This window comes from Zea mays, chromosome 5 (assembly GCF_902167145.1).
Source record: "Zea mays cultivar B73 chromosome 5, Zm-B73-REFERENCE-NAM-5.0, whole genome shotgun sequence".
Classification (NCBI taxonomy): Eukaryota; Viridiplantae; Streptophyta; class Magnoliopsida; order Poales; family Poaceae; genus Zea; species Zea mays.
In genome coordinates this window covers 14,722,979-14,737,296 of record NC_050100.1, presented here as the reverse complement: position 1 = coordinate 14,737,296, position 14,318 = coordinate 14,722,979, and the positions used below count along the sequence as shown (strand labels likewise).

Below are 14,318 nucleotides of genomic sequence, written 5' to 3'. Positions count from 1 at the left end.
CCTAAGGAATCCCACCTTACGGCCGTAAAACGAATCTTGAGATATTTGGCTTATACTCCTAAGTTTGGGCTTTGGTACCCTCGGGGATCCACATTTGATTTGATTGGTTATTCGGATGCCGATTGGGCAGGATGTAAGATTAATAGAAAGAGTACATCGGGGACTTGCCAGTTCTTGGGAAGATCCTTGGTGTCTTGGGCTTCAAAGAAGCAAAATTCGGTCGCTCTTTCCACCGCCGAAGCCGAGTACATTGCCGCAGGGCATTGTTGCGCGCAATTGCTTTGGATGAGGCAAACCCTGCGGGACTACGGTTACAAATTAACCAAAGTCCCTTTGCTATGTGATAATGAGAGTGCAATCAAAATGGCCGACAATCCCGTCAAGCACAGCCGCACTAAGCACATAGCCATTCGGTATCATTTTCTTAGGGATCACCAACAAAAAGGGGATATCGAGATTAATTACATTAATACTAAAGATCAATTAGCCGATATCTTTACCAAGCCACTTGATGAACAAACTTTTACCAAACTTAGGCATGAGCTCAATATTCTTGATTCCCGCAACTTCTTTTGTTAGATTGCACACATAGCTCATTTATATACCTTTGATCATGTCTCTTTTATATGCTATGACTAATGTGTTTTCAAGTCTATTTTCAAACCAAGTCATAGGTATATTGAAAGGGAATTGGAGTCTTCGGCGAAGACAAAGGCTTCCACTCCGTAACTCACCCTTCGCCATTGCTCCAAGTAAAGGACCGGACTTCGTCTTTGGTATAATCTTAACTCATTTACTTATGACCAAAGGGGAAGATAGTACTTCGGAGGGCCCTAATGACTCCGTTTTTGGCGATTCATGCCAAAAAGGGGGAGAAATAAGCCCAAAGCAAAAGGACCGCACCACCACCAATTTCAAAAACTTAGTGTTGAATATTTTCAATTGGTTTTCCTATTGTGTTCAAAAGGGGGAGAAAGTAGTATTTTAAAATGATATATCAAAACCCTCTTGAACACTAAGAGGAGGATCTCATTTAGGGGGAGTTTTGTTTAGTCAAAGGAGAAGCATTTGAAACAGGGGGAGAAAATTTCAAATCTTGAAAATGCTTGGCAAAATCTTATTCATTCACCTTTGACTATTTGCAAAAGAACTTTGAAAAGGATTTACAAAAGAGTTTGCAAAAACAAAACATGTGGTGCAAACGTGGTCCAAAATGTTATATAAGAAAGAAACAATCCATGCATATCTTGTAAGTATTTATATTGGCTCAATTCCAAGCAACCTTTGCACTTACATTGTACAAACTAGTTCAATTATGCATCTCTATACTTGCTTTGGTTTGTGTTGGCATCAATCACCAAAAAGGGGGAGATTGAAAGGGAATTAGGCTTACACCTAGTTCCTATATAATTTTGGTGGTTGACTTGCCCAACACAAATAATTGGACTAACTAGTTTGCCCAAGTGTATAGATTATACAGGTGTAAAAGGTTCATACTCAGCCAATAAAAAGACCAAGTTTTGGATTCAACAAAGGAGCATAGGGGCAACCGAAGGCACCCCTGAACTGGCGCACCGGACTGTCCGGTGCGCCACCGGACATGTCCGGTGCACCAGGGGAACTCAGACTCAAACTCTCCACCTTCGGGAATTCCCGGAGGCGACTCGGCTATAATTCACCGGACTGTCCGGTGTACACCGGACAGTGTCCGGTGCGCCAAGGGAGGTCGGCCTCAGGAACTCGCCAGCTTCGGGAAACTCCAACGGCTAGTCCACTATAATTCACCGGACTGTCCGGTGTGCACCGGACTGTCCGGTGCGACTCCGGAGCAACGGCTATCTCCGCGCCAACGGCTCTCTGCAGAGCAATAAATGCGCGCGCAGCGCGCACAGGAGTCAGAATCGCCCATGCTGGCACACCGGACAGCAAACAGTACATGTCCGGTGTGCACCGGACACCCTGGAGGGCCCACAAGTCAGAAGCTCCAACGGTCAGAATCCAACGGCAGTGATGACGTGGCAGGGGGCACCGGACTGTCCGGTGTGCACCGGACTGTCCGGTGCGCCATCGAACAGACAGCCTTCCAACGGCCACTTTTGGTGGTTGGGGCTATAAATACCCCAACCACCCCACCATTCATGGCATCCAAGTTTTCCACTTCCCAACTACTACAAGAGCTCTAGCATTCAATTCAAGACACACCAAAGAGATCAAATCCTCTCCAAACTCCACACAACGACATAGTGATTAGAGAGAGTGATTTGCTTGTGTTCTTTCGAGCTCTTGCGCTTGGATTGCTTTCTTCTTTCTTGATCCTTTCTTTGCAATCAAACTCACTTGTAATTGAGGCAAGAGACACCAATCTTGTGGTGGTCCTTGCGGGAACTTTGTGTTCCAAGTGATTGAGAAGAGAAAGCTCACTCGATCCGTGGATCGTTTGAGAGAGGGAAGGGTTGAAAGAGACCCGGCCTTTGTGGCCTCCTCAACGGGGAGTAGGTTTGCAAGAACCGAACCTCGGTAAAACAAATCTCCGTGTCTTACTTGCTTATTCGCTTGGGATTTGTTTTGCGCCCTCTCTCGCGGATTCGTTTATATTTCTAACGCTAACCCAGCTTGTAGTTGTGTTTATATTTGTAAATTTCAGTTTCGCCCTATTCACCCCCCCTCTAGGCGACTATCACAGCTGCTGGAGGGGCTTGGCCCCCAGCCTCTACCCGTGGTGTCCTGCTTCATCCTTCAGGCGACCATCGTTGCCTACCTCCACGGGATGTCCGTGGAGGCGACGCTCCTTCCCGCTTCTTCCACCAGCATTTGGGGGAAAGGATGATCACCAGCCTCGTGAAGGTGGACAGCGGGCTGATCCACGACTCTGTCCCACGCGCCCCCCAGTTCTTTGGGGTGGGAAGCGAGCCGTGCTGCGGCTCCATCTCTTTGGCTTTGATGGTTTTGGTGTCGCCTCCAACGCTGCCTCCCACCGCCAAGCGGGGCGTGGTTGTCCGTCCACTGCACGGGCGACGGTCGCGCCGTGCGCAGGTCCACCGCATCTGTGGCGTCCCCTGCGCCACCGGCCGCACTGCTCCGACGCTGCCCGAGGGGTCGTACAAGACGTCGTACGCCGTGGAGGTGGCGGCCGTGTTCTTGATGGTCTTGTCCTCATCCCCATAGGAGGACAGGGGCGAGGACCTCTTCGCACGCGCTGAGGTGGCCACCGCTGCCGGCAAGCCACCAGTGCAGAGGTGGCCGCCGCAGCTGGTGAGCCGTTGGTGTAGAGGTGGCCGCCTTCGCTGGCGAGGCTGCCCGGAGCTAGCTTCCAATGCGACCCTGCTGGTGCAGAGTAGTCCATTCCTGGAGAGTAGAGATGGAGCTAGGACTCCGCTTGAAAGCGGATGTAATACTTTTGCTTTTTGTAAGGTACTTTTGAGTAGTATTTATCAAGCAGTATTAGCACTTATCTGTGAACCACTTGTCCCTGTTGTGTGTGGTGTAACTGATTCCTCCTTGGTACCTGGCCCCGGGATGTAGGTTCAGTTTGTCGAGGCTGCAGACCAGCATACCAAAGAAAGAGTTGGCAATGGCCCCTAGGAGGTAGCCTCGACTGGGACCTGAGCCTGCACACAGTTTTGGCTAGGGAGCATTAGTAGTACACCCACAGGACCCACCATCTGACACTAGTCATCCTTTGATACATGCTCGGGACCTACAGGGTCTAGTCTGGGAGGCCAAATTGTGCGTCCGGACCCCCTGTATGGTGGTTCTAGGTACTAGGACACCCGTCGCAGAGTGGTGGAGCGTGCAGGCCCACGGTACGGAACCAGGCTGAGCGGCTACACGGGCTCCGGACCACCCCAGGAGACAAGTGTCCATTCTCTAGTTCCGGACCCCAGGTTGCCGGACCCATAGGACTTGTAGCTTCAAATACTAGGGTACCCGTCACGGAGTGGTGGAGTGTGCGGGCTTTCGGGTACGAGACCAGGCTAAGTGGCCACACAGGCTCCGGACCACCCCATGGAACGGGCTTCCGTTCTTTAGAACCGGCCCCCAGGCTGTCGGGCCCTCCTGCTTTCGCAAAAAGGTCCTAAACTACAAGCCTAGCTGTTCAATTCGGATGTCATTACTTCTGATGGAAAGGGAACTGTTTGGGTGGGTTAGATAAAATAATATCTGGAAAACTGCAAGGTAAGACCATGGAGCAGTAGGATAAACTACCATAGAGGCACATCTGAGGGGGGTAAATCTTTTCTTTATAACCTGTCATGCATGGGTGCAGACCAACAGGCCGGGCTTATAAGGGCGGACCTCACCGGGTTGGCATACACGTATGCGTTACCTAGTTACAAAAGGGAGAAAAATTTGACCCCTCAGACTTGCTCCTATGGATAGAACTTACAGAGATGCTCCAGTGGCCAGGAAGAGGTACTCCTTCAGTCATAGCAAGATAGTCACCCCCGGGTCGGCGTATTCCCGTCACCTTGAAGGGTCCTTCCCAGCTGGGGGCGAGTTGCAGAGCCCTTCTTGGTTTGGTACCTGCCGTAGGACTAGGTCCCGACCCTGGGTTCCCATCTGTGTTTGATGAGGGAGTCCTCGTCCTCGTGCTGTAGCCATTTCTACATGGACCTGTCAGAAGCCTGGACCCGTGGGGAGTCCAGAAGGGTTTCCGGGGGAAGGCGGGCTTCGGCCCCGTAGACCGGGGAGTTCGGGGTCCCTCCGGGGGTTCACCTAGTTGTCGCCACCGGAGTGGGACTCTCCGGCGAAGACATCCTTCAGGTCCCCCTCGGATGACTGATACCCGAGGTCCCGTTCAGCCACGGCCACCTCGCCGTCGTCGACCTTTTCTTTGCCAAGTCGGCGACGAGGTGGGGAGCCGTCCTTGTAAGACTGCTCGCGCCGCTCGCTGACGCATTTCGCGAGGTCAATGATCTCGCGACACTCCACGGCGCTGTGGCGACCGTTGGGGTGCACAGGGCATGAGCCGCTGTTACCCCTCTGCGGTCATGGGTGTTTGTTGCGGTCGCCCCGGCCCCCGGTCACGGCTGCAACGACTAGAGCGGTGGACCGTGGCTTCTAGTAGTCGCGGTCCTTCTTCTTTTTCTTCCTACCGTCCCGGGGGATGGCACCCGAGCCACCCGACTGGGCAGCCCCGGTTTGTGGGGCCGAGTGCCATGCACGGCCCTCGACGGCTCTGGCGCATTTGTCGGCCAGAGCGAAGAGTGTGGGGACAGTCTCCACGTCATGCGTGGCCAACTTCTCCAACATTTTCTCATCACGTACTCCCTGGCGGAAGGCAGTGATGATGGAAGCATCGGAAATGCGAGGTATAGTACCTCGCACCTTGGTGAAGCGGGAGATGAACGTCCGGAGAGTCTCCCCGGGCTCCTGCCTTACCGCGTGGAGGTGGGCCTCCACACCGTGCTGCTGGTAAGCGCTGGCGAAGTTCGCAACGAACCGCGTGCAGAGCTCTTCCCAGGAGTATATTGACCCTGGGGCGAGGTTCATGAGCCAAGTCCGGGCAGGTCCAGATAAGGCGATATGAAAATATGTCGCCATCACAGCGGTGTTTCCACCTGCTGCTGTGATAGCGGTGACGTACACATGCAGGAATTCCGACGGGTTTGACGTACCGTTGTACTTTTCTGACAGGTGTGGCCGAAACTTGGATGTCCATGATGCCGCGCGGAGATGATCCGCGAGAGCGGCGCAGCCCACGCCGGCCAAGGGGACACCCGCTTGAGACCGGGTGCCTATTGGGGCCTGCGGTGCTACTGCAGCGAAGGCTTGATCGAGGTTGCGACCCTCGATGTTTTGGCGGCGCTCGCGCGCCCTCTCTAAAGAGACCCGGGTGTCCTCTCCCGCACGCCTGCGGTTGAGCTCGGCCCGGAGGTCGTTGGTCTGTGCGCCCCTTACTGAGGGCGAGCACATAGACGTTGATGCCCCATGTTGGCGCCGGGATGACCGTGGCCTCGACCTGGTCGAGGTAGAATGTGCCATGCCGAGCAGTCGGTCGACATCGTCCCGCCACTGTTTCATGGCCCCTGGTGAGGTCGTGGAGCTTGGAGGGTGACGCAGCAACTCCCTGGCTGCTGACAATGCTCTCGGAGCCACCCTCGACGGAGTCCGGGATGTCTGTGCAGTTGTATGTTGTCGTGCAGCGTGCACAGCAGTAGTGCCCGACACTGGGCGGTTGGGAACCTGTGGCGTGGAAGAAACAACTTCTTCCTCCACCAGGAAATCCGTTGAAGTCTCGGCGCGGTGCTCCACGATTTGCACCATCATGCTGAGCGAGGAAACAAGCAAAAACTTAATGCCTAGCCCCCTACCTGGCGCGCCAAATGTCGGAGAGGGAATTCTTCAGACGGGTGGCGGAATGCACCCGCCCTAAATCCTAAGATGAGGAAGGGGCTTAAGCGTTTTGCCTATCTTGCTAAGCGATCACCGAGCACATGAACACGCGAGGATTTAGAGTGGTTCGAGTCGCCAGAGCGTAATACCCTACTCCACTGTGTGTTGGATTGTTGTGGAAGCTTGAGCGTTCAGAGTCTTCGTCTAAGCTTGGTCAAAAAGAGCCTCCCTTGTAACGTTGCATGTCTCCCCTTTTATAGCTAAGGGGGGCATGTACAAGGGTACTGAGCCCCGACATGTGGGCCCAGGAACATAACAGATGTAGTACTTGGAGCTACTAATGTTTGCTGCTGGAGCAATCTTCTTACGCCCTGACGTCTGAGATCTGCGTAGCCTCGGCGTGCAGGAGAAGCTTCTCGTAAAAGGGATGATGAGCACAATGCGCCGCGCAGCACGGGCGCACTGTTTGACAATGGACTGGACATGTGCGCCGTCTGCAGGGTGCCCCTGGCGCCGCCTGCCAGCGGAGTGAACTGGACGCATTAAATGCTGAAGGGGCACATCGCCTGTCAGCAGGGTGGACAGGTGGCGCGTCCACTTCGCAATAAGTGCAGAGACCGCGCGGCCTAGAGGCCTTACGTCAGGCTCCGCCCGTTGGCTTATGTCATGGGCAACAAGTCACGTGGCAGCATCGGATCTCCGCCCAAGCGAGGAGCGCAAGCGCACAGGATAAGGCCTGGACACGTGTCAGTACCGGACCCTTGCTTATGCCAGGGTCTCCCCTGTCCTGGGACCTTGTTGTGGCCCAGACCTCACTCGGAGGGATCTGGACCCCATCCAAGGGACCCGACATGCTTACTTGGGAGTCCCGGGCCGTAATCGGGGGTCCGGGTTGTGCGTACAGGGGTCTGGTGCTCCCTCGTGGAGGTTCGGTCCAACTGATACATCCTGGGATGTATCATATTTTCTCGCCACGTGGTGCCCCTTGAGCCGCCCACGTGGTGGGGTCGGGTGCTGTTCACCGTGCGGCTAGGGAATGCCGTACGGGCACCGCGTCTTCATACTGTAGTAGGGGGTACTCCTGATTCAGGGTACCGACAGAAAATATTTTGAGGTCATTTCCCTTTTGATCTTCTCCTTTTTGGTGATTGATGCCAACACAACCAAAGCAAATAGAAATTTTAGAATCACAGCTAGTTTGCAAACTTCCAGGTGTTCATAAGATATTAAGTGAAAGCGGTTCTATTAAGTGAAAACAGTTCTAAGTGAATATAAGTTGTGTTTGGTATGATTAGCATTTTGGACCTCTTTTGCAGCACTTGACATTTGACTTTGCTAAGTTTTTTAAATCTTTTGAATCTATCCTACTTTGCAAATATCTTAAGTTTTTGAAAAGTTCTCTTCCTTGCTCAAATGCTTTTGCTTTGATCAAAATAATCTCTCCATTTAAAAACATTTTTCTTTCACTGAGTAAAAGAGTTTCCCCTTTTTGCAACTACCTTCTCTTAGCTATCAAGAGGGTTTTCAGATAAATTCAAAATTTTGAAAACACAAGCGGTGGTGTGATTCTTTTGTTTGAGCCAAAAAAAATCTCCCTTTGGCATTAAACACAAAAAACGGAGTAAAGTTGTATGGCCTTTACACGAAAGATTTTGCGATTAAGAACATGAGTTTGAGTAAGGGATATTTGGTATCGATTAAATATGCAGAGAAAGCGCTTTCCTTGCTCAAAATTCAATTTCCCTTTCACCTAGCAATTTCTAAAACCTGGATTATGACGTTAGAGTTTAGAGAATGTTTAGTTTAAGAAATGTAGTTGAAGTTAATGAACGTTTTGGTTCGAGAAATAGAGCAATCCATCATCTTTGAATTCCTCGCTTTGTGTTTGTTTGGTTCATAAAATAATGAGATAATAATATATCACTATCACATTCGGTCATTTCCCCCAAAGTTTAAGCGATAGACTTATAATCAACCATCCCATCTAACGTAAGATGAATTTTCAGATGAAACATTCCATTGCTGCTACTTTGAAACTACTATATTTCCTTGCAAACATTAGCCAAAGCCATAATTTCTTGTTTATCTGACTTAACCGTATATGATCGTATGACCAGGTCCATGGCGATATTCGTTTGTGCGACCATCATTGTGGAATTGCCTTCGTATTACCCTGCTGATACATCACACATCACAGGAGAACATCTGCAACACTGGAAACAATGTACTCCCTCAGTCCTAGAAAAAAAATACAATTCTAGCACATTATTATGTGAGTATTCTAAGTCTAACCAATTATTAGAAAAACATATCAATATTATTATATCAAATAAATAATATTAGATTAATTACAAAATATACTTTCACAATAAATTGATTTAAAGCCATAAATGTAAACCATTCACAGAAAAAATAGTCAAATGCGAACCACTATAACTAGCACACACCCAAAGTTGTTCTTTTGGAAGAGTATCTCGCGCGGCAATAACGTAAATTCATTCAGTACCAAGCTGGATTCAGCCAATAATATACATTTTTTCCGTAACACAATACAAACCATCAAATATACAACCTTGTCAGAAACAAACATCAACTGGGCACAAGAAACAGAAAACCATCCAGTGTCCTCATTTTAACCAAAAACTCACTTAGCAAATGAGCTAGGATGGAATGCAGCTAACAAAATCCATCAGAAGTACGAACTAGTATCTGCATACACGTGTATGGCGACGCCCAATGTATTATGACATGTTGAGTTGTTTCCTTGGGCTGAAGTCATCGACCAAACAAATTTACAAAAATGAGTTTTGTAGCTGACAACACAACTGGTATCTACTCGCAAAACTATCATTTCTCCTGTAGCACTTAGGAAAACACTGAAGAATAAGAATATGTATTAGGGTCCAGAGATGTATAAAATGTTGGATGTGCGCCAGACAAGCAGCAAGTTAAGAATGCAGATTCTATCAAGACAGGAATAGGCGCAAAAACAAGGAACCTACCAACAACCTTACACAGAGAGAGGCAACAACAGTCTTCTCTCTCGTTTCTTAGCCAGCTTTCTTTGCCTCAAAATATACAGGCCAGCAGGAAGAAGAATACCGAGTGAGATAATAATGGCACTAAGCCAAAAGTGCCTGAAGTATAGCGTCATGTACGATGATATTATCAGAAAACAACACAACAAGCCCCATGATATAGCTCCGATAACGTCACGCCTACAGAATGCAGAAAGCAGATTCATGTTCAGGTCGTTGAAGAAGCAGGTGTGAATGTGTGATCTACCAAGTAACAACTAGCAGAGAGAAGAAATAGTTTTATGCTTTCCATCGGTATTGTATGATATGTTAAAGAACTATCAGCTTCCAGACTGACATGAAGCATGAAGTGGTACGCTAGCAAGGTTTACCATTGCCACTCTAGGATAATCAAGAAAGTGCATGTTGTACAACTTAGGGCACAGACAATAAGTTCCTTATAGTGATGTGGTTAAAAATGCAGTGGTAAATAGTAAGTCAAGAGTCAAGACAATTTATCAACCAGGGATCAAACCCACCAGATGCCATAGTGCTACGTTCAGGCAAAGTTATGAGATGCAAAAACCAGGACAGTTTGAATCTGAGTACCCCTGTTCATTTGCAAAGAGCGGGTCACTGGTCATGGGTCAAGTGGCAGAAGGTGGAATTGACAGTTCAGTGCTTGAGTATGGGCATGTCAAGTACCAATACTCCCCCGAGGTTAACATCACATATCACGATAGAGAACACGGCAAGATCGACAAAATAATCACTAGCACAAACACTGCTCTAAGAAAGATCAATAGCCACCGACTGTATTGGATTAGCTACAGTTCTACACTATGAACTAACAATGCATGCGCGAAGAGAAACAGAATTCAATCGGCAAAACCACCATTAGCTACAACTAATGCAACTCGACCCACTGAAGTTCCGACACAAAACCTAACCACAGACTAATGGAACCAAATCTAGCACCACCCGCGTCCAGGCCCACGAGATCTGAGCACACCGCGACCGTGACTACCCCATTATTACTAGGCGGAGTTACCGGTTGGGGTTTCAGGTTCAGGGGAATGGAGACGGGCGGGGGATTTACTTGTGCTGGGATCGGATCTGGTAGTCGCGCAGTTGCTCCACCAGCTTCGACCGGGTTATCATCGTAGATACCCCGGCCGCCGACGCCGACGACTTCGCCACCACCGCCTGCCTGCTGCTGGTCCTCCTCTTCTGACGGTCTCTCCCCTGGTTCTTCCAGACCCTGCTCGATCTCCGAGGCCACACGATTTGGTGGCGTCGGGGCTCGGCTCGATTTCGTGGGCTTGCAGTTGCAGGTGGATTCCGCAACGCCGTGGTGGGTTGGGGACTCGGGGTTGTGGAAGACGGGGGAAAAGTCGTCCAGAGGACGACGAGGCCAGACAATCACACTTCACACAGACAGATTTCGCTCTGGTCTTGAAGCTTTCACCCTTTGGTCCAGTTTACAAGCGTATCAAAAATTAACTTCAGAATGGTTGGCCAATAATTTAGTCAGTAATTTTAAGCTTATAATCATAAAAGAATATATTATAACCAAATAAATAGTTAAGTTAATTTTAGCATCTAGAGCTCTAAATGAGTTGGCTAATAAATTGGCTAATTATTAGCCGGAGAGATAGCAAATTGTTTACCATTAGCCATCGACCTGGCTAATAGGTGCTAATCTCTACTACTCCTTAAGAGTGTAAGGAGGACGTCCACATTTGCTTCACCACGGCTCCGCCCTCGCTCCCTCACCCCGCCAATCTCGCGGGCGAGCCGCGCCCGCCCCATCCGCGCAGGCCGCAGCCGTCACCAGCGCGGTCCAAGCCCAAAGATCCGCACTCCCTCGCCATGCCACCGAGCTCTGCTGCCTCGGGCCGCCGGCGCCAATCAGACCTAACCACGCCTAGATGGAGTCGTCGCCGCCCCAAGCTCCACCCAGGTCGCGCGCTCGCCTGTCAGGACGACCTGGACGAGCTCCTCCACAGCGCCGGTGGTCGGCACTGGCAGCCGAGCTCCTTCAGCGGAGGCGTGGATCCCCCGCTAATCTCACCGTGCACGCCCTCCCTCACGTCTACAACTACGTTACTGCTGAAGATCCAGCCGGCACACACAGACACCATCTCCGATGGAAACATCCTTATCGAGCGGTACTTTTCCCCTTGCCCTCCACTCACTCCGCTGAGATCTGATCTCGATTCGCCCCCCTTGACGAGATCTACCGTCTCTCTTGCGCAGATTCCATGGGGTTCCCGCGGAGGAGAGGCTCCACTGGCGCTCCTTCCTGGTGAAGCTCGGATCTGAGAACCTCAAAGGGTCCAAGAACGAGGAGCTCCATGTTGCCTCCCACAAGTACGTTTCATGATCATCTCTCCCTACAAACCAAATTTACCCTTTTCATTCTTATTGTTGTCATATGCTTGTGACCATTTTGGTTTTATTTAGAAATCAACCCATCTCTGATGGGAATTAGCTCCAGGAAAAAAAACTGTGGTACTATTATTAACTGGTTACTTTCAATTGGTGGAAGCCAGTCCATGAAGATTCTCCCTCTTCTTACGTGAAATTTCCCCTCTTTTTTAACTTGTTACTGGGCGAGGTGTTCTATCGACGATGGCTTATTTTCTGCTCTTTTTCTCGGGGTGGCGGTGGGCGGGCTTCAGATGTGATTAATCATCTTCAACATGGTGCGCGACAAGGGCATGGCAGCGATGTACTCATGGTCCTGCAAGAGGTAATGCGACACTACTCCTTGTTTGTGACATTTTCCTGACCTGTTTTTTCATGGCAATCTCTTTTTCCCCCGGTGTTGATCGATCAGTCGATGGTTTCAGGAGCTACAAGAACGGGTTCGTGTGGCACGACCTTTCGGAGGACGACCTCGTCCTCCCGGCAACCGACGACGAGTACGTGCTCAAGGGCTTCGAGCTCGTGGACCAATCCCCTTCGGGTGAGCATTTCTCTTCCCCTTCTGAATTCGCATTTCCCCTTCTAAATTGTTGTGCACCGCTTAGCAAAATAATTCTCTGCGACGGTTACTTCCATTGGTGTGGTTGGTGCAAGGTGATTCTTCCTTGCGACGGCAACGCCAACAACGAACTGGGAGGTGTTGCGGCTCTGCACAACCCTTGGTTAGCCTTACTCAACCTTTGCATCCCCTCTTGCTTGCTTTCTCTAACTGTAGGGATTTGTTTTTTTTCTGTGCTTTTACAGACACAACATATATATTATTTAGGATGAGCTGTTACAGACGCATATTTAGGATGGGCTCAATCACTAGCTTTGTTTATAGAATTTTTGTTACCTCTGAAACTATTAATCAGAATAAGCAATCTGTAGAAGGGGATTGTCGGTGTTTTGGGTCCGACCGCACACCCGGGGTTGCCCCTCAAGGTGTTTTAGGAGTAGGACGGTGTCGCCGACTGTAGCTAAATGGTTTGTGTCCGGTGCACGAGGAACAATGGACAATGTTTACAAGTCCGGGCCGCTTTGAGATGCGTAACACCCTACGTCCTGGCGAGTTTGCTTTGTGTAGTGGGTTACAAGGTAGTTCTCCTAAAGAGTTGAGGTGGGCGGCTGAGTAGTCGGATCGATCGTTCTGAAGGGGTGCCCCCTAGGCCTTATATATTCGACCGTGAGGCAATACATGTGGATATGCACCTAAAAGATAGTGAACCGTTTTTGTCTATCTTCCTATGATTCTGCCGACTTATCCTCGCCTGGTTACATCGTACGGGGCTCCAGCGCGGGAAAGTCGGATCTTCTGTTGCGATCGTTTGCTCGACACTTTGGGGCCATCCGGGCTTGCATCAACCCGGCCTTATGTTGATCTGCTTCACTGGTCGCTCCTCCCCAGGCCCATGAAGGAGTGACCTTACGATTTATTGGGCCCTTAGGCCTTTCGTGAGGTCTTTTATCCTTCTAGTGGACCTGGGAGATATCTGTCCCCCACAAGCCCCCGATCTTCGGGCTGATTTTGAGATAATCAGCCCAAAGATCCCAGGTCCAGCTTGCAGTCTTTGTTTATGACGAGAAATGCTTTCCAAGCAGTTTGGCAAAAACGATTTTTTACTGTCTCCTCCTGCTTTGATTACTCGTGAACTGGAGCCTTGTTTCATGCTTGTGCCTTAGAAGTCGGCATTTCATATTGTAGGACCCTGAACTTCATTGGGTGCACCGGAGGTGCACCCAATGGGTGTAGCCCCCGAGCTTCGAGTGGATTTTGGAAAATAATCCACTCGAAGGTCTTCATCAGAAATCTTGCCTTCAGTTTTGTCTTATGCCTTAGAAACTGGCGTTGCTTTCTCTCGAAATGGTGATTTATTGGGTGCACCGGAGGTGCACCCAATGGGTGTAGCCCCCGAGCTTCGAGCGGGTTTTTGAAGATAATCCACTCGAAGATCTTCATTTCGTGTCTTTTTGCTGAGAGTAACCCTTTCTTTTTCCGAATGCCTTAGAGGTCAGCATTATGTCATCAATATTATGCTTTAGAGGTCAGCATGCATTTTGTCTTTTGCAGCCGAGTTCGCGATCCGCCCATATCTTGCTAGGTGGTGTAATTTACTTGCTCTGCGACTGATTGGACATTTGATGGGCGTTCTCTGGCTAGTCTTCACGTCGCTTCTGTCGGTCGGATTTTGTACTTCACCGGCTATATTTGGCTTTCCTCTGATCCTTACTGATATCTCATTTTTGTCTTGAGGTATTCATTGCATGCCCTGCACGGATGTGACAGTTTTGAAAAATATACTGATAATTCCTGGGCGTCCCCCCCAATGGGTGTGGGCAAGGGACGGCTTGGTACGCTGAGTGTTTTAGTCGGCTGCTTCTGAGTAGTAATGTGATGTGACGGCGGGTGTAATCATATCATCCGCGTTGTTGACTGGAGTCCCAATGGGTGTTGCGTTGCGTGAAACAGCGTCAGCCGCCTGACGTGTCTTCAGA

At 49.8% G+C, this 14,318-nt stretch overlaps 1 pseudogene across 3 annotated transcripts; it reads right to left on the bottom strand.

Annotated features, from left to right (window-relative positions):
- Positions 1-8,254: 8,254 nt before the first annotated feature.
- LOC103626003 (PHA03307 superfamily pseudogene) lies at positions 8,255-10,801 on the bottom strand (annotated as a pseudogene). 3 transcript variants are annotated; one of them, NR_169145.1, is made up of 2 exons: positions 10,453-10,735; positions 8,255-8,549 (listed from the first exon to the last, which is right to left on the bottom strand). The product of NR_169145.1 is annotated as a PHA03307 superfamily pseudogene, transcript variant 2 (transcript). The 3 variants fall into 3 exon arrangements; NR_169146.1 differs by lacking the exon at positions 8,255-8,549 and adding an exon at positions 8,835-9,212 and having other exon boundaries at positions 10,453-10,801; NR_169144.1 differs by lacking the exon at positions 8,255-8,549 and adding an exon at positions 8,835-9,554 and having other exon boundaries at positions 10,453-10,768.
- Between the last annotated feature and the right edge of the window lie 3,517 nt (positions 10,802-14,318).